The following is a 5000-nucleotide window of genomic DNA, read 5'->3' as shown; positions in this document are numbered from 1 at the left end:
TGACCAGCGACAGTCTTGGAAACGTGATGCTAAATCTCGGCAAGACATTTACCCAGCCACAACACGATGACACAGATTTCAATCTTAGCAGCATACGTGATACTCAGCCTATGTCAGTAGAAACCTTTTTATATCCAAGCTCCAACGAATCTCCTGTAGTTGAATGCTAGTGCATCCGCGTTGGTAATCGATAAGTAAAGTAGACGCTCCATGAGCGTAAGCTGGGTTGCCTATGGTACGTGTTACACAAAAACAGAAGGCACTGAGTTGGGTAGTATTGAACTGCAGTGTTCCAGTAATTTTTTTAAAGGGGGAGGGGAAGGGGGGGTGTTTGATGTAGACCGTTTGTGGGGTCACCTACAGGTCATGCCAGCAATAGCCCTTTGGCTCACATGTTCACACGTTGAATTATTTTGTAATGTCGTGTCCCGTCTTGAGGTCTTATACTTTTTAAAGCTTTGGTAATAAATTCAGTTCAAAGATAACAAAAGACGCTCTTGAGTGAAGCTCACTCGTTTCTTCGTTAAAGGGGCTATGTCACTCAAAATGATAAAATCCATGATTGGGGTGCAGTAATGGCGCGAGAGCACTCGATTTGATTTGTGTTAATTGTTAATTTCAGTTTACAGTATCCCCAATTAGCGCTAGAACGAATAGACACTTGATATGTTACTTTCCTTTCCTTTTTTCCCAAAATGCCCAAAAAATAGGATGAAACATTGCAAGAACCACTTAAAACTGTTGAACGACATAAAAAAAATACTGCAAAACGAAAGAGGAGCATGGATGGACATATATGTACAAGATTGAAACGGATTACTTTTGGGTAATCTTGAAAAAAGGCGGCCCGACGTTTTTCAAATTATGACAAATGGCCTGGTTAAAGGTCGTTTCTTTCTCTGAATCATTTCGTTTGTGACGTAACGGTAAAGGAATTCCACATTACCATTCTGGTGATTAACTAAGATTTTCCCGAAACACCCAAAAATAACGTGACCTGGCCCCTTTGAATAAAATAGTCCGCAAAAAACCAACTGCAAATTGCTCTAAGGGACGTTTTCCTGCATGTCATGCATGTCTAGAGTTGCACTAAGCAAACGTTTATGCCACACACTAAGGAAGGACTGAACGTGTTGGTTCCGCTTCATCCAATTAACGTTCCATTCTTAAGCTCCATTGAAGATCCACTAAAACGCCTTTCGCGTTATAATGACTTTAGACGCCATTGCAGGTTAATTAAATGTTCTCCTGTGTGCACCAGAGAAATCTACGCATTACCCCAGCCCCCTTAAACCAAACAAAATACGCAAAGAAGACTGTGCACAAAGACACTACTAAGCAGGGGAGTTGCAGGCAAGACTTTTCATGATACGGAAAAAAAAAATTCGGAGAAATGAAACGCAGATTCCGACTGGGTTTGGCAACCCACTTAAAAAAAAAATAACGAAAAAAAGGAAAGAAAGAAAGAAAGAAACACTGGTTTTAACAAGCAAAGTCAATAGCTTTCGCTTTGCGTTCCCCATACCTGCGTTGTTTCTTTGCAGTTGTCCTCAAAACAACGTAGTCAAATTGCCAAGGATGATGTGAACAGACGGCGATAATTTTCTCTCGCTAGCTATCAATGCCGTTTGTACCAGATTAACTCCAGAACGGTTGCCTTACAATTAACCTACATTACATGAGTTGCAGTTACGGTAATGAAAAAAAATCTTAACAATAAATTAAAATCGTGTTTTCCGTTAATCTTCTTGTTCTCGTCTACGCCGTCATCCTCTAAGGTCCCTAATGTGCTTACCTTGCCTAGAAAAAGCGATTAAGGAGGAACCTCATTTCCTCATGTTAGTTGTGTATGTTTCTGTTTCTCTCCCCATACAGTTGCACTTTTCTGTGAATCGCTTTCGAAAATTGAAATAGATTAGGAATGGGTCGACGGCGCTATCCCTAGGGATTGACTAGTCCGCCGATTTCAGGATGAGACTAAACTGTTTAAAAGGGAATGCGTACATTTCTAACTTATTAAGATCTTCAGATCTTGCATGGTATTCTCAGTGTTACCTTAGGCCAGCAGTGCCAGCGATTGACTAGCTTACGGACGCCGTTGATGTATGTGCAGGATTTTATAGAATGCTAAGCGGTACTTTTGGCTTCTCAAGCAGTAAACAAAAGGATTAAGAGCAGAGTCACACGCCAGAATTAATTGAACCCAAGGAAATGCTTGTTTATACTTTGTCGAAGTAGGGTTGGCGAATATTGGGAGCAGAAGCGTCGGCAACCAACTAATTGTATAGATCCCCACCACTGTGAAAATTGTTCTTGCTACTTTTTTTTCCACTGCTACACTGTCCGAGATTTGAGTCGTTATGTCCTGAATTCTGTTCTCCTGACGTTTCGCCGTGACAAATAAGTAAATGTGCATTGCTATCGTGTTGAATAGCATAATGCCCGAGTAGAATCCAATGACATAACTGGAGATGAGGTCCGCCGTGATTAAAGCTCCTAATGTCATCGAGATGATACAGACTACTGCAATTGATATGGCAGCATGACGTTTTGTCACCACAGCAAGGTATTTGAATGGAAATCCTATTGCAATAACTCGATCAATTGTGACTGCGAACAAGTTGGTTGCTGATGCAACCATGGAAATATGACCAATAAATTTTGTAATCAAAGCAAACGTATCTTTGTCTTCTTCAGTGTTCATTTGATAAAATCGGTGAATTGACATCGGCAGAAAAAGAGTACAGACTGTAAAATCGGAAAATGCCAAACTGGTGATAAAATAGTCGGGTATTGTTCGGAGAGTTCCATTTTTAAAGACTGCTAAAAGGACAAGTGTGTTTGCAACGCTACCAATTAGAGCAGCCAGAGCGGATAGAATAACCAGTGCCGTTACTGATTCCGTGGAGGGAATCTGAGTGGAAGTCGCTGTCGAATCTTCCATCACGAGATGTGTTTTAACCCTTGTACAGATCCAACGTGTTGTATTAATTGCGTTATTTACTCCTGTTAGAGCCATATGTTGGTAAAAGGTGCTTGAGCTAGGAAAGAATAAAAAATAATATAATACCTGAACTGGTGAGTCACAATGGCTCCCAAAAATAATACACCATGAACGTAACCATGCCAAGATATTTTTAAGATGTTCTATCAAATATGCATAACATTAACTGACTACGAAAGAAATAAGAGAAACTGATCAATTGACCGAAGCGAGTTGATTTAGTGGGCGTGCTCAGTGGAGCCGATATACCAAATAACCGCTCCGCACGCAGTTTGATGCTGGCTGGGAAGTTTAGTCTCTAAACAAATAATTTGCTGGGAATTTATTTACGAATTAATTCTTGCTGGCGGTCTTGTGTGTGAATCTATTAGTTCTTGGCTGGAAAATGATCCAGTACTCCCCCTACATGGCTCATTGCTGGTAAAACGTTTTTTCTCTTTTTTCGGATTTGGTGTTAAAGGGGCACTGTCATGAGCTGCTCATGCTCGAGTTTGTTTGCTCTCGAGCCCACGGAAAATTCTAGCCGCCATCATGGATTCACGCGTGAGTCACGTATATTCGCCGGAGTATCTCCTTTGTCCACCGTGGCCCTTCCCAGAGGACACCATTTTGAAGTTGTCGATTCAACTTGAAAAAAGGTAACCTAACACTTTTCAAGAAGACGCTAGCGCATGCGCTTCTCGTGACAGTTTCCCTTTAATTGACGCACTTCAGATGTGAACGAAGTTCATGTACCCAGCGTGACATTTGTGTCACCGTTGAGAATTCACTAAAACATGGAACGACCTAAAACCACCTAAAACCATCTACAACCACCTCAAAAAAAATCATCAACCATCTAAAACCACCTTTGGCACAGCTTAAAATGATCCTATTTTAAACTGAGCCAAATGGCGAACCGACACTCACTGCAAAATAAAGGAGACACTGTTGACCAGAGATTTAAAGCTGACCTTAAATGAATATGTTAGCAGCGAAAAGCTGTGTCTTTATTATTTTTTTGTCAATTATTCCACTCGGTTCATAGTATAACTTAAATTTTGTAGTAAAAGTGTTGTAGGTGATGTTGTGTTAATAAAAATTAAAAAAATAAAATAAAATGAAATAAATTTATTCCACTCGCGCTTGTTGGATATGAGATGATTATAGCCAACTCGGCGCTACGCGCCTCGTTGGCTATCTATCATCTCATGTCCAACGCGCGCTCATGGAATAATTGTTAAATAGCTAATATAATAGCTGGAGCTTTGGCTGTTTACTTAACTGATTTGAATCTTTGAAATTATTTTTCAATAGAATATTTCCCACGTGCCATAAAAAAGGTTAATCCAGTTTGCGTTTTGACATCAATTTTTTTCTAGAGTAATTTGGTATGCGTCTGGCAGACTTTGAAATGATTATTTTTTCTAGTGTAATTTCGCATCTTTTATCGATTAGATGGCCATTTTGTTTATACATCTGGCTTCTTTTTTTAAACAAATTCTACGAAAGAACCACGGCAACTAACAGCAGTTTTATAATACGGTATTTCATTTTGTGAGTAGCGTGATGTATGGTCAGAAAATTATCTCCGGGCATTATTTACACACCCCCAATATACTGTAAAAAGCGGCCGCACTTCCACACCGAAATCTACGTCTCCTACGTTTTGCGAAAAGTGTGTGGCTTTGGTATTTCGGCACTGTTGGGTGGTAAGACGGGGCCGTGATATGTTCATACACATGTATTTTATAAGCGCTCTCATAGCAAAGTGAACTCCAGATGTTTTGTTTATTACCGGCCGCCATATGATTCACCAACATGGTGTCTCCATACAAACTCTATAAGTTGCGTGAAACGCTTCGACAAATACCTTATTATAGAAAATTAACGTTTCATGAAATTATCGCGAATTTCAATATCGACACATGGCTACGAAGCTTTATGGTTAAATTTGAATATTATTTTGTTTGGAATTTGTGAGACAAACAGAATTAAGCTGTGAAATTTGACCATA

General features: G+C 39.8%; 1 long non-coding RNA gene across 1 annotated transcript in view; it reads right to left on the bottom strand.

The window, feature by feature from the left end:
- LOC138020748 (uncharacterized) overlaps positions 1-5000 on the bottom strand; it is a 26444-nt gene that overhangs the window by 20303 nt on the left and 1141 nt on the right. The window contains exon 2 of the long non-coding RNA XR_011126333.1: positions 1032-3041. This is a non-coding gene — a long non-coding RNA (uncharacterized lncRNA). The remainder of the gene's footprint in view (positions 1-1031; positions 3042-5000) is intronic.

The sequence above is a fragment of the Montipora capricornis genome, chromosome 2, assembly GCF_036669925.1.
Source record: "Montipora capricornis isolate CH-2021 chromosome 2, ASM3666992v2, whole genome shotgun sequence".
In the NCBI taxonomy this organism is placed as follows: domain Eukaryota; kingdom Metazoa; phylum Cnidaria; class Anthozoa; order Scleractinia; family Acroporidae; genus Montipora; species Montipora capricornis.
Note: the sequence above shows the minus strand (reverse complement) of the source record. Positions and strands in the feature narration are given on the sequence as shown.